This window comes from Lontra canadensis, unplaced genomic scaffold, assembly GCF_010015895.1.
Source record: "Lontra canadensis isolate GAN:19392208 unplaced genomic scaffold, GSC_riverotter_1.0 scaffold141, whole genome shotgun sequence".
In the NCBI taxonomy this organism is placed as follows: domain Eukaryota; kingdom Metazoa; phylum Chordata; class Mammalia; order Carnivora; family Mustelidae; genus Lontra; species Lontra canadensis.
This window is the reverse complement of record NW_022631135.1, coordinates 2,620,606-2,639,761: the sequence shown is the minus strand read 5'-3', so window position 1 is coordinate 2,639,761 and position 19,156 is coordinate 2,620,606. Positions and strand designations below refer to the sequence as shown.

The following is a 19,156-nucleotide window of genomic DNA, read 5'->3' as shown; positions in this document are numbered from 1 at the left end:
ATTGTGCTAAGTATTTTCAAACATCTCATTTAACACTGTATTAAAAGTCATAGAATGTGGGCGCCTGGGTGGCTCAGTTGGTTAAGTGACTGCCTTTGGCTCAGGTCATGACCCTGGAGTCCTGGGATTGAGTCCCGCATGAGGCTCTCTGCTCAGTGGGGAGTCTGCTTCTCCCTCTGACCCTCCCATTTCATGCTCTCTCTCTCTTTCTCTCCTTCTCTCTCATTCTCTTTCTCTCAAATAAATAAATAAAATATTTTTAAAAATCACCTTTAAAAAAAAGGTCATAGAATGATAATGCTGTGATCAATATAAGGGCCAGGAATGGGTCCATTTTACCTTGGAAAACAACAAGGATCCCAGGGGCCAGCTGGGTAAATCAGTCAGGGCCTTCTAGGTAGACTTAGTCATGCGTAAAAAGATGTGGAAGTATAGCATGCTATAAAAGAATCTAATATATTGGGGTGGTGGTGGGGAGGAGAGGAGTAGAGGAGTAAAGGAGGAAGGGGAAGGAGAAACAATAAAAATAAGAGGCAAGGGCCAGATCATTGACGCACAAAGGAAGTTCTGAAACTAACAAAAAGACACGTTGAAGGATTTTAGAATATAATATTATGACAAATTAAAGAGTTTTTAAAAATAACTTTGATAGTGGTTTAGAGGATAGAGTAGATGGAAGTAGAAAGGGAAATTCTAAATGTGGCGTGACCATAGAAGAGACAGTTTTCCTCAGGATAGTGGTGGCAGAACAGCCCTTGGGGACATGCTTGAGGAACAGCAAGGAAACCAATACAACTGGAGCCACATGAATGTGGTGGAAATGACTAGGAGTTGATGTTAGAAGGAGCAGGAGGCTGGATCATAGTGAGGCTTGTAAGCATTGCAAGAACTTGGCTTTTTACTCTGAATGAAGTGGGATGCCATTGAAAGATTTTGGGCAGAGGAGTCACATAGTTTTATATTTTAATAGGTTCATTCTGATTGCTGTTGAGGAAAAGTGGAAGTAGTGGTATCAAAACCAGGCAGGAGGGCACTGGAGTAATCCAGGACAGAGATGATGGTGGCTTGGACCAGGATTGCAATAGCATAAGGTCTCCTGACTGAGCATGTGTAGAGGGAGAGACAAAGAGAGAAATAAGTATAATTCCAAGGGCTTGGGCTGAAAATCTAGAGGACTAAAAGCCATTAACTGAGATCTGAAGTCCAGGTTGCAGAAGAACTTGAACAATGTCAGCTTTTCCCATATTTCAGCTAATCATGTCATTATGTCAAGATCTCCATGATTTTTGCATTAACCATACACTATTTATTACTTACTTGGTATTGAGATTGATGGATATCTTTCATGTTGCCTCATCCTAAACTCTACAATCTATGAGTTTATGAATCATAAATTCTCTTCATTCTCCAAAAGGTTTTATTTATTTGTGTGTGAGAGAGAGAGTGAGCTCAAGCAGGAGGAGGGGTTGGGCAGAAGGAGAAGCAGACTCTTCACTGAGCAAGGAGGTTAATGTGGGACTTGATCCCAAGACCCCAGGATCATGACCTGAGCCAAAGGCAGAAACTTAACTGACTGAGCCACTCAGACACCTCCCCCCAACCTTAAAAGATTTTATTTATGAGTCCTAAATTTTCTAATAAACATGGCATCTATAACTGTTTTTTAAAATATTTTATTTTATTTATTTATTTTAGGAGAGGGAGAATGAGAGCGACAGAGACAGAGCAAGCAGGGGGAGGAGCAGAGGAATAGGGAAAAGCAGACTCCATGCTGAGCACGAGCCCAACTTGGGCTCCATCTCATGACAAGGAGATCAAGACCTGAGTCAAAATCAAGAGCTGGTTGCTTAACTGACTGAGCCACCCAGGTGTCCAAATCTGTAACTATTAAAAGTATTTATCTGTATATCTTGCAAAATCAACTTGCTTACCCCTCATGAGGCATGGACCACATTTGTAGAATTAATGTTTTATTTTTTTATTTTTAAAAAAATTAAAAAAATTTTTTTTAAATTTATTTGACAGAGATCACAAGTAGGCAGAGAGGCAGGCAGAGAGAGAGGAAGGGAAGCAGGCTCCCTGCTGAGCAGAGAGCCCAATGTGGGTTCGATCCCAGGACCCTGGGATCATGACCTGAGCCAAAGGCAGAGGCTTTAACACACTGAGCCACCCAGGTGCCACTTTTTTTAAATTCAAAAAAAAATTTTTTTATTAGAATTAATGTTTTAAACAATAGAAAATCACTGACTCTTTTGGAGTCTAAATGATGTAACAGGAGCTGGACTTTAGAGAAAATTCATTTGGTGGCTATGGTGGAATGAACAACTTTGGCCATTGTGGCACATAGGCACATGGCACAAATTTAAAGCAGAATATGGCTTAGCATAATAAATCAGAACACGAAGAGATGTTTAAAAGAAATTTTATGATGAGTTAGATGTGGGAGCAAAGGGAGAAGATAATGTCAGAGACTTGGGTTAAATAAATGACAACTATATCTAATATCTTAAACATGTTTAGCTTTTTAGAGGCACAAGGAAACCATCTCCTGAAAATGAGATTTTGGGTGACGTAGTAGTACAAGTGTTTAGGGATGAGGACTTCACTTAAAAATGGGCAGGTTCTATAAAGATGAAGAAATTGTATGACCCAAAGCCTAGCTTCTTGGTTTTCAGCACACGAGCACTACAGCATTCATTAGTCAGGTTCTGGAGAGACCCAGACACTCAACTTAGTGGACACTCATTGTTACTGACCATGTTATAATCTGTGTTTTACAAACGGACAAATGCAGTCTACATTTCAGACTATTTGATGGTCTTTCTAAGACAAACTAGCATCTGTGGCTCCTGCTGAAATCCTCTTATAATGCAAAAGTCGAGAGCCACTGATCATGAACAAATGAACAGAATCACAAGCATGTATTTCTATTTTCCCCTGGTGTTTTGTGAGCTCTGTTAAAACTGGAGCTTGCCTAGAGTCTGTCTGTGTCTGCTCCAGCCACATACATAAGTTCTCAACAAATGGTTGTTGTGATGGCTGCCTTTTAGAAGAGTTGAGTATTGGCTCTACTAATGGAAATGTCGAACTACCAGGAAAATGTGTTTTATTTAAGAAAAAAAAAAAAGAGTCCAAGAGTTTTTTGGATTGGGGTGGACTCATCTGATCAGCTCATTAATTGTACTTTGAAAGCAGAATGAACCTCTGAATCAGTGTCAGCAACAGCACTGCCTACCTGAGTCAATCCGAATATGTACTTCAGCTGTCCGTTTTCTTGTGCAACATTCTTTCTTAATGTGTTGTGTAACGTATTTGTGAGAAAATACGAATAGCTGGTAGCAAGCAGGGCTTTACCCTGAAAGTTTCTTCGGTGATACCACATATGAGGATCTGAGCTTATGGAAGGTCTCTAAATTTTAACTATGATTATGTCATATTTTCCAAAATATGTGGCAATATTTGCCCTCTATCCTGAGTGTGGGTGCACTGGACACTTTTATAGCTGCAGTCTATGAACATGCTGTTATATTACCAGACAGAACAGCAATACCAGCTCAAAAGAAGAAGCTTCGCTCCTGATGAACAAGAACATAGATGTTTTGGAGAAAGTAGTTAGGGTGTCTGTGTGGCTCAGTTGGTTGAGTGACTGCCTTCAGCTCAGGTCATGATCCTGGAGTGCCAGGATCCAGTCCCACATTGGGCTCCCTGCTCAGCAGGGAGTTTGCTTCTTTCTCTGACCCTCTCCCCTCTCATGCTCTCTGTCTCTCATTTTCTCAAATAAATAAAACAAATAAATACATAAACTGGCCGCCAGGCAGATATTATGCCCTTACTTATGGTTGTTGGGGTACCGTAAAGGAAACTTGAAACTTGGAAAGAGTGTGGGTATTTCGGATTTATGAAAAACCTTTTTTTGCTGCCACTTGTTTTGAACAGGGCGCATAGATCATTGTTACTCCAGAATATGGAATTTATGCCTGGGTTTTCACAAGAGAGACCATTTACCCCTATCTGGAAGATATCCCAGACACTGACGTGAACTGGATTCCATGTAGCAATTCCCCAGAGGTAACGTCATTACCCCTTTGATTTTTGAACAAAAAATTGTGATACTGTAAAATACAAATAGCAAATCCATTAAGCTTGACTAGTATTCTTGCTGGTAATCAGTCTACGGCTCTGGACTGACAAGCTTCTAATGCCTCATAATATGTACCATCTGGCATGACGTGAGACGATGATGCTTGGTTGGTTATTTATTATAGTCTTCTTAATGAACAGTATGTGCATATAGAGTTTTTATAATGTGCTTAATTGGGTTTCAATAAAGTGAAAAAGTTGTAATATCTGGGACCTCTGTTCCCAGATAAAGGAAGTTCACCCATAAACACCTGCCTCCTTTGAAGAAATGGTAAAAAGATAAATGAACTTATGTTTCCAAAGAGCTTTGACATCACTATCATGTGCAATGTGATCAGTAGCTCGAGTGGAAATTCTGAGACCACAACCCACCACCTTCTAGTTGAGTGATGTTCAGCAGATAACCTATGCACTTGACCTCTCTGTTTCTTTATCCATAAAACGGAGATAGTAGACAAGACTGTCAAGTGAAGTAATACACATAGAATCTAAACACTGTTGTGCTGTCACCTACATCAGCTGTCACTGTTACCTCTTTTTAACAAAAAGAACTGGATCTGAACATCTTTGTTTTCTTGTCTGAGAGATGTAAGTAATTATTAATAGCTATAGTTTCAGCATGACTTTTTTAGGGAAAATCTGTATAAAACTTAAAAAAGATTGATGAAGTTACTGTAGGTGTATTTACTTTGTTAAATAGTTCATATGTAATTCCTTCAACAGGCAAAATCTATGCATTAAAAAGTAATTTAATTTGCAAATTAAATTAGCAAACCTATACACATCTGTTCAGAATTATATCTGTTGAGCACACACACACAAAAGGAATGTCTTTAATAATTTTGACATTTGAAATTGACTGGGTAGTCAAGTCCAGTGCTGCAACATGGGAGCTCTACTGTGTGAGTCAGTCTTGCCCCAGGATTTTCATCTTTGGAAAAATATTCTCTGAGTGTTGCAAGGTCTGTGTTTACAGTAACCACGTAACTATAATCCAATGTTTATTTGATTATGGGTATTTTTCCCAGAGCAGGAAGGACTCATTATTTGCAGTAATTCAAGAGGCTGGTACTAAAATTCATTCTATTTTCCTGGGCTGATAAAACTGACTTTCCTAGGGCAAAATGTCCCGATGCCTAATAATTAATCTCAGATGAATTATTTTAAGTTGGGAAGGTAGGTGGCCAATGAGATTTTAACTTCTTAGCGTCTTGCAGAACTTTATTCAAATGGTAAGCTTTCAATTCTGAGTTATAAAAGAAGAAATTGAATATTTAATATAATGGTAATATTGGTTAAAAAAAGCCACCATTTCTTCCCTACTAATATTTCTCTCTAAGGGAGATATTAGAGGGCCACATGCCCATCCCTGTGTATTTAAATACTATCATTTAGAATATTGACATGTCCTACACCTCCTTGAGTTTACTCTTGAGAAACTAACAGGAGAGATTAAAATACCTTAATTATTTATCAGAAAAATAAATAAATAAATAAATACATAGAAAGAAAATACATGGTAGTTTTATTGCAGGTCCTAGTGAATGTCAATATTAACAGTATTGCCCTGTTTTTCCTAAGGGCAGGAAAGAAAAGGAATGGTCTGAAGCAATAGTCATAAATCTGTCCTTTCTATTCAAAGATTAGCTCAACGTGAACTGTAGAGGAGCTGAGAGATGATGGAGAGAACCCAACGGCTTCTAAAGGCAGAGAACCCATCAGTTTCCTGGGTTGTCTTCTTGTAGTTACAAAATCCATATTGGCCATTATTTTTTTATTGAGTACCTACTTGGTTCCAGGAACTGTACCTGGAACACTATACATATTATCCCATTCAATTTATGTGGCAGGTATAACTATTTCCATTTTAAATATCAGGGGAAGAAAGGAGGCTTAAGGTCTCATATTCATAATTAGCATGGCAGAAATTCAAGCACAGTTAATTTCCATTTGAGCCCTGTAACTTAATAGACTCTGAGTGCCTGGATGTGCCATATTATATTTGAAATTACCAGTGACCAGTGAATCCACTCCTTTGACAGAATGTTCTGGATGCTAATTTTTTTATTTTTTTCTGCATATCTGTCTCTATAACTTTAGTCTTTGTACTGCCTTTATTTTATGTTCATACATATGACTCAGTCCTTCAGATTAGAGCCTTTCAGATATTTGAAACCACCCATCATTCCACCCATTTCATCACCTCAATCCCTTATTTCTCAGATAAGCCCCCAGTGTGGATGGATTTGACACTACTTTGAGAAGCAATTTCATAGTATGTATTTATCTTGGGGTTTCTCATGAGCAGCCTCTAAGGCAGGAAGAAAGCTTTTATGTTGTACTGACAGAAGAGGAAACTGAGCCAGCATAATGAAGCCCTTTTCTTTCTCTTTTCCTCCCTCCCTTCCTTCCATTCTACTTACCTTCCTTCCTTCCTTCCCTCCTTCCTGAAATATTTTGAGTACATAATGCTGCATTTGTTCTCTATGGAATATAATTGACATAATATTTATTGCTTCCTAGTAAAACTATGCCTTGAATTATAAAAAAGATCCTCCTCATTCGAAGAGTGTGTTGGGGAATGGGAGAAGATATTTGCAAACGACATATCAGATAAAGGACCAGTGTCCAAAATATATAAAGAACTTAGCAAACTCAACACCCAAAGAACAAATAATCCAATCAAGAAATGGGCAGAAGACATGAACAGACATTTCTGCAAAGAAGACATCCAGATGGCCAACAGACACATGAAAAAGTGCTCCATATCACTCGGCATCAGGGAAATACAAATCAAAACCACAATGAGATATCACCTCACACCAGTCAGAATGGCTAAAATTAACAAGTCAGGAAATGACAGATGCTGGCGAGGATGCGGAGAAAGGGGAACCCTCCTACACTGTTGGTGGGAATGCAAACTGGTACAACCACTCTGGAAAACAACATGGAGGTTCCTCAAACAGTTGAAAATAGAACTACCCTATGACCCAGCAATCGCACTACTGGGTATTTACCCTAAAGATACAAACGTAGTGATCCGAAGGGGCACGTGCACCCGAATGTTTATAGCAGCAATGTCTACAACAGCCAAACTATGGAAAGAACCTAGATGTCCATCAACAGATGAATGGATAACGAAGATGTGGTATATATACACAATGGAATACTATGCAGCCATCAAAAGAAATGAAATCTTGCCATTTGTGACAACGTGGATGGAACTAGATGGTATCATGCTTAGCGAAATAAGTCAATCGGAGAAAGACAACTATCATATGATCTCCCTGATATGAGGGAGAGGAGATGCAACATGGAGCGGTTAAGGGGGTAGGAGAAGAGTAAATGAAACAAGATGGGATTGGGAGGGAGACAAACCATAAGTGACTCTTAATCTCACAAAACAAATTGAGGGTTGATGGGGGGAGGGGGGTTGGGAGAGGAGGGGTGGGGTTATGGACATTGGGGAGGGTATGTGCTATGGTGAGTGCTGTGAAGTGTGTAAACCTGGCGATTCACAGACCTGTACCCCTGGGGATAAAAATATATTATATGTTGCTTTCTGCCCATGGACGCCGCCGAGTAAGCATTGTTAAAGTCTCCCCTCCCACCGCCGTCATGTCTAAGTCAGAGTCTCCTAAAGAGCCTGAACAGCTGCGGAAGCTCTTCATCAGAGGTCTGAGCTTTGAAACAACCGATGAGAGTCTGAGGAGCCATTTTGAGCAATGGGGAACACTTACGGACTGTGTGGTAATGAGAGACCCAAACACCAAGCGCTCCAGAGGCTTTGGGTTTGTCACATATGCCACTGTGGAGGAGGTGGATGCAGCCATGAATGCAAGGCCACACAAGGTGGATGGAAGAGTTGTGGAACCAAAGAGGGCTGTCTCAAGAGAAGATTCTCAAAGACCTGGTGCCCACTTAACTGTGAAAAAGATTTTTGTTGGTGGCATTAAAGAAGACACTGAAGAACATCATCTAAGAGATTATTTCGAACAGTATGGGAAAATCGAAGTGATTGAGATCATGACTGACCGAGGCAGTGGCAAAAAGAGGGGTTTTGCTTTTGTAACATTTGATGACCATGATTCTGTAGACAAGATTGTCATTCAAAAATACCATACTGTGAATGGCCACAACTGTGAAGTAAGGAAAGCGCTCTCTAAGCAAGAGATGGCTAGTGCTTCATCCAGCCAAAGAGGTCGAAGTGGTTCTGGAAACTTTGGTGGTGGTCGTGGAGGTGGTTTTGGTGGGAATGACAACTTTGGTCGTGGAGGAAACTTCAGTGGTCGAGGTGGCTTTGGTGGCAGTCGAGGTGGTGGTGGATATGGTGGCAGTGGGGATGGCTATAACGGATTTGGTAATGATGGAAACAACTTTGGAGGTGGCGGAAGCTATAATGATTTTGGCAATTACAACAATCAATCCTCAAATTTTGGACCCATGAAAGGAGGCAATTTTGGAGGCAGAAGCTCTGGCCCTTATAGTGGTGGAGGCCAGTACTTCGCCAAACCACGAAACCAAGGTGGCTATGGTGGTTCCAGCAGCAGCAGCAGCTACGGCAGTGGCAGAAGGTTTTAATTACTGCCAGGAAACAAAGCTTAGCAGGAGAGGAGAGCCAGAGAAGTGACAGGGAAGCTACAGGTTACAACAGATTTGTGAACTCAGCCAAGCACAGTGGTGGCAGGGCCTAGCTGCTACAAAGAAGACATGTTTTAGACAATACTCATGTGTATGGGCAAAAAAACTCGAGGACTGTATTTGTGACTAATTGTATAACAGGTTATTTTAGTTTCTGTTCTGTGGAAAGTGTAAAGCATTCCAACAAAGGGTTTTAATGTAGATTTTTTTTTTTGCACCCATGCTGTTGATTGCTAAATGTAATAGTCTGATCATGACGCTGAATAAATGTGTCTTTTAAAAAAAAAATATATATATATATAATATGTTTATAAAAAATAAAATTAAATTAAAAAAAAAAAAAGAAGAGTGTGTTGGGTACCTGGGTGGCTCAGTCCCTTGAGCATCTGACTCTTGGTTTCCACTCAGGTCATCATCTTGTGGTCATGGGATCAAGCCCTGAGTTGGGTTCTGTGCTCAGCAGGGAGTTTGCTCGAGATTTTCTCTCTCCTCTCCCTCTGCCCCTCCCTTTGCTCTCTCTCTCTCAAATAAATAAAATCTTGAAGAAGAAGAAGAAGGAGGAGGAGGAGGAGGAGAAAGAGGAAGAGGAGGAGGAGGAGGAGGAGGAGGGGAGTGTGTTCTATTTCAACCCCTTCATTTAACTGTCTGGAAGCACTTTATGAGAGAAAGCATTTTTTCTTTTCTTTTTCCTCTTAATCCACCTCCTTTTCTGTGCTTCAGTCTCACATGGCAGTTGAGAGTCTGGTACATTAAAATAGATTAGCTTTTAGGGGGCCTGGGCAAATCAGGTGAAGGAGAGTGAGAGGTACAGGCTTCCAGCTATAGAATGAATAAGTCATGGAATAAAGGCACAGCATAGGGGATGTAGTCAGTCTGTAGTAGTACCAGATGGTGATTGTGGTATATGGTGCCCAATGCAGCTGCACTGGTGGTGAACACAGCATGGTGTATAGAGTTGTCCCACCATTATTTTCTACACATAAAACCAATGTAATATTGTGTGTCAATTGTACTTCAAAAAATAAGCAGAATAAAAGAGATCAGTTTTCATAAAGATGAAGATTATATTGCTTGTGAAATGTTCGATCTTTTCTGATTAAATTCTTAACCTAGAGCTTGTGTTCTAACTAACAGGCAAATAAAGTGCCATTTTGGAAGATTAGAAATCACTAAAATATAGTAAGCTTGAGGCAATACGTATTAAGTTAGGTTTGGCTACACCCCGGTGCAACAAAGTCTCAGCTGTCTGGCCAAAGACAACTCTATCTACATTGTAGCAAATACTGGGGCAAGAAGTCAGGCAGAGCCAGTGACCCTCGGTGTCCTCATGGTGGTCTTTACCAATACAACATTGATGTGGTGTTTGATTCTGAGGGTGGGCTGTTGGCACGCTACCGTAAGGTGAGAATTTCTTCATTTGCTTATCTTTGGTATATGGTATGTATATATACTCCTCTGTTGAATGTGGGTGAAACAACCATAATGAATGAATTCTTAATTATTATGTTTTAGTTGAACAGGGGGTTTTATTTACCTTGGTCTCCTATAAGTGTTCTGAGTTTGAATTAATTATTAAACAGAATATGGCAGAAAATTGAAACAATGGGATAATATTCTCACAAAGATTTTAATAGTCTCTGAGAAAGAAGGCAAAATGTAGTTTCATCCATGATTTAATACCAAGGTTAGTTTTCTGGCTCAGTTTGTTAACATTTTACTAAGCTGTAGTCAGTCATTCATTCCATTAGGGCTTGTCTTTTCTTCTCTCTCTCTTTAAAATTCAAGTAAGTTCTATGCCCAGCGTGGGGCTTGAACTCATGACCTAGAGATCAAGAGCCATATGCTCTACCAACTGAGCCAGCCAGGTACCCCCATTAGGACGGTTTTTATTGCAAAAATAGAAAACCCCAAATGAAATTTACTTAAAAACACTCCATGGAATTTCCTTATGTATCTGAAAAACTCTAAAACATAGGAAGGGTGCATCTAGTTTCAGATGTAGTCTATCCGTCAGAGGCTTTAAAGATGTCAGCCATTCCTCTAGCTCTCTTAGCCTGTCCTCCAGCTCTTACACAGGCTGTCCTTTTAGAGGCCACATGTGCCCAACACAAAGCTTACATTCTGTAGCAGCAAAATTGAGAGGAAGAGTGCATTTCTTACTCCTAGAACACTGGCGAAAGGCTCATCATGCCATGAGTCCAGTTAGGCTTCCTGCCGTCCTTGAGCTGATCACTGCAGGAGGGAGGATAAGCTACCACCCAGTCGGAGCAGGAAGGAGTCAGCTATCCTCTCTGAAGCCGAGGATGTGTTGCCAGAATATGTGTAAGTACACATCGAGCCTAATCAAAACCTGAGCAAATACTCCTGAGTCCAGGCAAAGTGGAATTTGGGGACAATAATCAAGCTGGGAAAATCACAAATGGCTTACTGATTAGCAAGGTTTTGCTATGACATTGTCTAAATTCACTTTAAATGTACTTCACTTATATAAACCTAGCAGTATCATAGGGAGATATGGCAAAGTTAATCTTATTAACATGAATTAGACTTCACACTGCCAGTGCTGTTGGTATTTCAAGAATATACCAATAAAAAATCTGAAATTTGTAAGGTTCAAAATTTCAACCTGTGATGTTAAGACAGAAATACTCACTTTTTGAATATCATTTGTAGATATGATTTCATTTGTTAGTTGAGGGAAACTGGTTTTTGATTAACATCATGGTAATAAAACAGTGGTATGCTGGGTGTGATTCATACAAATCTTTTGTGTAATTGTTTTAAATATGCACATCAGCATGAAGGGGAAAAATTTTATGGATACAGAGCACCTCTACTTGGCAGTTTTCTTACTAATTTCCCCCTTCTTTGCTTTTTGTTAGCAGTACAATCTTTTTGCACCTGAAATTCAATTTGATTTCTCCAAGGATCCAGAATTTGTGACTTTTGACCCTCCCTTTGGGAAGTCTGGCATTTTCATTAGCTTTGACTTTTTCCCCATGACCTGGCCATTGTAGTGGTGGTTGATCTTCACGTTGACAGCGTTCTCTACCCTGTGACGTGGTACAACACGCTGCACCTTCTCTCAGCTGTTCCCTTCCACTCTGCATGGGCCAGAGCCATGAGATTCAACCTCCTTGCTGCGAATACCCACAACACCAGCGTGCACATGACAGGTAGTTCACACCCATCCCGAACCCGCTGGCCATGACAGTCTCGGGAAGTCTTCATTGATTTTCAAGCCACATTTTTCTTTAATAATGCTTTTATGAGCTCTAATGTCACAAAATTAATGATAGCATAGATTTCTGAACTGACATTTAAAAAACATTATCCCTATGAGTACAGAAGGAGGTGGACGTTATCATCTCAATTTCATATGAAGGAAAATTGGAATTAAAGAGAAGTCAAGGGGTGCCTGGGTGGCTCAGATGATAAGGCATCTGTGTTTTGGCTTAGGTCATGATCCCAGGGTCCCTGGATGGAGTCCTGTATCGGGCTCCCTGCTCAGCGGGGAGCCTGCTTCTCCCTATGCCTCAGCCTCTCTCTCTCTCTGTCTCTCATAAATAAATAAATAAAATATTAAAAAAAGAAGAAAAGTCAAGTGACATAAACAAAATGAAACAAAGCAACACAAAGAACCAAGGCCAGATTTAAAGAACTTTGCAGCCAGCATCCATTAATCATATTGAAATAAATCTTGAGGCAATAAAATAAATTTAAACTTAAGCAGATCTTTAAAATTTATCCTTCATAGCATCTGCATTCAAGGTAAGGCAGGCTCCTCTCTTGACTGCTTGGTTACTTGTTGATCCAGTGGAAGAAACTTAACCACAAATAAATTAAGACAGGTCAGTGGGGAGCTAAAATTATTCTTTGTATTTGGGGAGTTTTCTAATTGTTAAGTTGGCTGAAAAGGGGGTAGTTTACGTAAAAAAGACAAGCCACCCAAGTCAATTGATAATTTCAGATCATTATGGGAGGCGCAGAGTCAAATTGGAGCTATGCCAGTGTAACAAGCTATCTCCTTGATTATCCTGAAAGTGCTTATGGATTGATAAAGTTGTACCTATTTTCTAATGAAAATGATTCCATTGGTTTGAGACCATGCAAAATTTGGAACCAGTATTTGTGTGACTTTGCGTTCACTTCTGTAGGGAGTGGAATCTGCACACGGGAAGTGGTCCAAGTGTATTGCTATGACATGGAAACAGAGAGTTGGCCAGCTGACTTCAGTATTGAAGTCCCAGCTTCAAAATGAACCTGCCTACCCAGAGGCTATGGATTGGAGTGCTTATGCCAGAAGCTTCAAGCCTTTCTTGTCCCAGCAGTTAGATTTTCTGGGAATGACTTATTTTGATAAGCTCACGTTCACTGAGCTTAAGAGAAACAAGGGAAATTACACAGTTTGTCAGAAAGTCCTGTGTTGTCACTTAACTTACAAGATGTCTGAGAAGTGAACAGATGAGATGTATGTATTAGGGGCTGTTGATGGACTGCACACGAAGGTCAATATTACTTGAGGGAAAAAAAGCTTCAGTGAGTTAGAATGGATATTTTTATCTATTAGTTTTTTTTTTTTTTTAACTAGACCATCACTGCATTTAAAATAAATAAAAATTGTACTGGATTCAATTAGTTGGTATAATGCTAACATTGATTACTGAAGTTTTCCCCCCAGGATGCCTTATTTGTTTAGCTTTAGCAAAAACGGAATTAGTTTTCTTGGCTGCAAAGGAAAACACAAAGCAGATTGATCCATTCTCGACCATCCAGACTCAGGAAGTTTAAAAGGCTGCAACTTCCGTGCTTTTTTGTTTTGTGTCAGGTGGCTTTAGAGCAATGTGTTCCAAACGGTCTTCAACTGGAGTCCAGAATAGGAACTTCATTTTCCATCACAAGGCAGTGCAGTCAAGATGAGTGAATGATTTATAATAGATTGGCTTTAAACAAATATTTTATTAATAAGTTCAAATTAGAATTAGAAATCTTACAGGATTCTCCATCGGTGCCCCGGGATCTTGGTCATGCTGCTTTGAACAAGGAGGAGGTAGACCAGATGGAGTGATGGGCAGCAAAGCAAGGTTTACTGAGTGAGAGCAAAGTGATAGTACAAAGCTCCCAAGGAATCAAGGGACCTGAAAGGGTAGGTTGCCACCGGTGTTTCTAAGTCTAGGGGTTTTTATGAGCTTGTTGGCAGGCTGTTTCAATCTTATTAACCCTCCCTGCACCTGTCATCCAATCAGATTTTTTGTCACAGGGGAAAGGGTGGAGGGCTCTTTGAGGGTGGTGTAAAATCCTTCCAAGGGTGGTTTCCTTTTAGGGTGGGGCCCTTCTCCCAGCTTGCCTTCCAACTATCCTTCATCAGAACTATCTCTAGGGAGGCGTGGGTCGCTCAGTCGGTTAAGCTTAAGTGTATGAGTTCTGCTCAGATTGTGATCCTAGAGTCCTGGCATCAAGCCCCACAAGGGGCTCCTGCTCAGTGGGGAGTCTGCTTCTCCCTCTCTGTGTGCTGCTCCCCTGCTTTGTGCTCTCTCTCTTTCTCTGACAAATAAACATAATCTTTCAAAAAATAAAAAAAAGTATCTCTAATTATGAGCAATGGTGCTCTGACTTTTTAAAAATCTAGTTTATTGCTTTTCACTTTATTAAAAAAGAATTAATCTTGACCCATTGAATTGATTTTAGGATTCACTAATGTCTATGACCTGCAGTTTGAAAAGACTGCTTCAGAGGTGTAGGAAACAAAAGCTGGCTACACCAAGATGAGCCGTTTTGGCATGAAGATTATTGTGAGATAAAAAGAAATCAAAAGTCAGCAGACACAGAAAAAGCTCTTTATCTTCCCCACAACTGCCTAAGAAGAATTCAGATAAAAGATCTCCTCTAGGAGAAGATCTATCACCGTATATAACTCTGACTATGTTGTAACACGAATGAAGAGTGGCAGACAGGGAGGAACCGAATCCCTCACAAGGCCTATTTGAACAAATTGTCTCTGTCCCTTGTTTCTGAGTGGCTCTGCAAACATTTGTTTACCAAATGGTTATTCTTTTTCCTCTTCCTCTGAATTGCATTCCATCTCTTTGAATTCCAAGACCCCTATGCCTTTCTCCTTACTTCAGAATGACATGTGTACCTCATTTCGCCTGACTGCCTTTGGAATTTCCATGTCTGTGTGGATTGCCCATAAGTACAAAATTCAATTTGACTTTCTGCTGTTAATCTGTCTCATGTCAACTCAGTTCTTACTCTGACTAGAAGGACCGTGAAGGGGACATGAAAGTCTTCCTCCCTGACAGACACAACTTAACAAATTTTCCTCTATTCCTTGAGATTGTGTCTCTTCCAGAGAAAATATTTCCAAGATTTCTGACCACCTCTGTCTCTCCTTTGCTTACATAGATATGCACATTACTGAAGTGTCAAACCACTGGCCTGAGAACTTGTGGGGAGTTTGTGGGGTCAGCTTTCACCATGTTTGGATAATTCTCCCTTAGTGGCACATTTGCCACATGTTATGTTTTCCACAGATCATTCTCAGTGGAAGTCAACTTGTTCCTGAGAGACATGATGAGGTAGGAGGAATTCAGGATGATAAATTTCTTTGAGCAGATCGGGTAGACTTGGCATCATGAAAATCTTTGAAATTATGAAGCAGTTTTGCAATGCCGTGACTTACATTATATGGCAAAACTTTAAAGGCAAGGGGGATCTATAATATGGAAGCAAAGTTGTGGTTCTAGATGCCTTTTTTTTTTTTAATATTTTATTTATTTGTCAGAGAGAGAGGGCACAGGCAGGCAGAGGGGCAGGCAGAGGCAGAGGGAGAAGCAGGCTCCATGCTGGACAAGGAGGCAGATGTGGGACTCGATCCCAGGATGCTGGGATCATGACCCGAGCTGAAGCAGCTGTTTAACAGACTGAGCCACTGAGGCATCCCAGTTCTAGATGTCTTTAGGCTGTGATGGAAAATTTGGGGTTCATTTTTCTACATAAATGTGGTGTTGAGATCCAAGGCAATAGTAGGGATATGGAGAATTATAAAAAGAAATCACTTGTGGACAATGGCAACTAATATTCTCTTTATTTGCGTGGTGTAGAAGGCCCAAGTTAAATGCACCTATAGCTTGCTTCATGGATATGTTATTTTACGAAGTTGTTATAACAGGAGCAATAATGATACTATTTCATGAGTTAAAAGAATTTTTTAATACATCTTTTTAAACCACTTCTGCCATAGTTTACTTGATGCACTTTCACCCAGCTCACTCTCCTATTCGACCTTTAAATCTGGCACATGGGTCTTCTGACACCAAATCCTGTGTGCGTGTTACTATTTTAGAGTGAGGTTGTTGGAGAAGAGCCTCTGGGCTGGAAACCAAAGCTCTGCATTGGAGTTAATCCTTTGATTTCTTTGATCGGGTTCCAGGAGATGGATGTCCCAGGAGCCGGAGCAGGGCTTCTGTGCCTGAGTGCGGGTCCTGTATGGGAGAGTGTTTGAGAAGGACCCTCAGCACTTAGGGCAAGGACCTGGGAGATGATTGTGAGCCCCTCCCCTGGGCATACTTTCAGGATTGCACTGGCAAAAAAAGGGAGAAAAAACAAAACAAAACAAAACAAAAAAACCCGCTTCGTGTCTGTTTAGAAGAGCTGTCACAAATTGGCCGAAACAACAAACTTAAAATTTAAAAAGCTGTGGCTCTGTCTCACATGTTTGACATTTTACATATTTGATATAGCACAGACTCATTTGTGGGAGGTGCCTTTATCCTACGTGGAGAGGTGAGGTAAGTCTGCGTAAGCGTGGGTGTGTGTAACAGAACATGTATTTAAATGGAGGGGCACCTTAGAAAACTTTTGTGTTATCTACTCTAATGCATGCAAATGTTTTTCTATCATTTGTCAACACACAGGGTGAACATCAAATATGCAGAGGGTAGTTGATCCTAGTTGACTAAGACACAGGAAGTTGAAAAACAAGGTCCTCTTGTAATTACGAATAACTTTTTAAAAATTATGAATAGCTTTTTTAACTAGTTAAAAGTGTTGCATTATCTCCTTATTCCACTCTTAAGTTGTACTTGTATGGAAATTAGCTACTTAGAATGGAAATAAAAAAGAAAAAAGAAATGATCTCCTTCAGACCACACCCTATTCCCTTCTGACATTGTTCTATTGTAAAACAAAGCCTTACCCGGGATACTCAGATTTGTGGCAGTCTGCACTAGCCAGGGAGCCTCCTTATCAAGGGCCACCCTGTCAACTTTCCCCTAGTCACTGTTGGTGCCTCAGTCCCAAGATCCTGAGCTCTTTTTCTCTCCATTGGTCACTGATTAACTCTGGGAAGAGATAAACAGGAGGGCCAGGGAGCTCTTGGGTTCATGTGGGAGTGGTTGAGGCTCCCTCAGAGTTGGAGTTACCTTTTTCTCACAAAGGATAGGACGATTGCTCTCCTAGACTTTTCCCAGATGTTTATTTCCATTCCATTTAATTCTTCACAGTTCTGGTAGGCTAGAGATATTCTGGTCAGCAGATATAGCCCTTATCTCCGCTCCCATCAAGTCAGGATTCTCTATCCAGGGGCTATGATACTCAGATCCTTAAAACCTCGTGCTGGATCTAGGCTTCTTTACTCTGTCTTCTAGACCGTTGTCTGGTGGCTACATTGGTACCTGGTGGCCCCAGCCTCCTCATCACCCATGTCACCCCCAGGCACTGCTACTTCCTCTCTCTAGCCCCGGAAACTGCAGAATCACCTGATCCCCATGGTTTCCCAGCTTAATCACCATGACTAAACAACCAAGCTGCCTCTCTGCAAGTTATTTCGATCCTTATCTTTTAATACTGCAAAATTTTTATTACTTTGAGCTATCTTATCTCCTGCCCCTCTCGCCTACCCCTCTCATTTTATTTACCATGACTTATAAATGAGGAGCTCTGACAGATCATAATCCCCAGAGCAGTGTCTTCCTACATTCTTTCTTTGGAGAGAGAAATCATTCTGGCTTCAACTAGTATTTTTAGGCAGCAGAGTATAATTCACAGGTGAGCAAAAATAATTTTTAAATTTCTTTTCTTTTTATGGGAGCCAGTTCAAGCCACAGAATAATGGTTAGGGGTATGTTAAAAAAAATTAAAAAGTTTTATTAGGTCCTATGGCAAATATATAGATACACACATAGGTATTTTTATTCTTACACCGTACCTCACTGTATCAGTTGGATTAATGTCCACAAGGAAGCCGCAAGTGTGCTAGTCATTAAATATTACTAAGTACCAAGAAGCCAACTGAGTCAATTTAAACATCATGTTGGCTTTGTTTGATGATTCCTGAATCTGATAGCATTTCATCTCTTTAAAAAGTTCCATTGAGTTTTAGAAAAGGGAAGATTTTTGAAGACAGAGAGGGAGTGAAAAAAATTATTATCAAAACAATGCATTATTTTAGGCTAGGTGGCTCTCCTAAGGAGAACTTAAAGATTAATTCCTGGAGTGGGCCCCCGGGGAAATTCTAGGTTGGCTGGTTAAAGTCCGCATTTCTGGGAGAAGCTGAAGTTGCAGTGAGGTTAGGCATTAAGTCTTGTTTGGTTTAGAATAAACGACTCCATTTTGGGCCTGTTGTCGTATTTTTAATAATTTAATATCTAGGCATATATATTTATAGCAACCCAGAGGCCGATTTCTCATCTTTTACCTTACAGAACACACAGTGACTCTCACTCAGTTCTGACGCACAATCCCGATGTGTTTCCCACACCATTAATTGTCTGACACCGGCTGGGAGTCCTATAATTCAACTCCATTCTGACACTGTGTACCTGGAAAGCATGTCAGGTCCCACAGGTAAAGGGCTCAGTCCCACAAAACTGCCTGCCCTCTCCCCACTTCAGATCCCAGTGGTGAGCCCAGGTTGTGTCACCTGTGTATCTGACTGTCTGGCTATGGAACAGAGGGTCCAAGGACCCCCCTCTTTCAGTTTGGTTAATTTGCTGTAGGGGCTCACAGAACTCACACATTTTACTGACTGGATTACCAGTGTTAAAAAACAAAAATCGACCTGGTACCTTTGAAGATCTAATTTGGCTTTTTAAATGATTCAGGAATCAGGCAGGCAGCATCCCATCTAGCAAGCAGAGGGGAGCTCCCCTGAACTCAACAAGAGACAGGTTTTTAAACATTATTATTATTATTTTAATATAATTTTAAAAAAGATTTTATTTTATTTTTTTTAAGATTTCATTTATTTATTTGTCAGAGAGAGAAAGAGCACAAGCAGAGGCAGAGGGAGAAGCAGGCTCCCTGCCGAGCAAGCAGCCGGATGTGGGACTCAATCCCAGGATGCTGGGATCATGACCTGAGCCAAAGTCAGCCG

The 19,156-nt window shown here is 40.4% G+C and overlaps 1 pseudogene; it reads left to right on the top strand.

The window, feature by feature from the left end:
• The first annotated feature begins 3,422 nt into the window (after positions 1–3,422).
• LOC116858658 lies at positions 3,423–16,325 on the top strand (annotated as a pseudogene).
• The last annotated feature ends 2,831 nt before the right edge of the window (positions 16,326–19,156 follow it).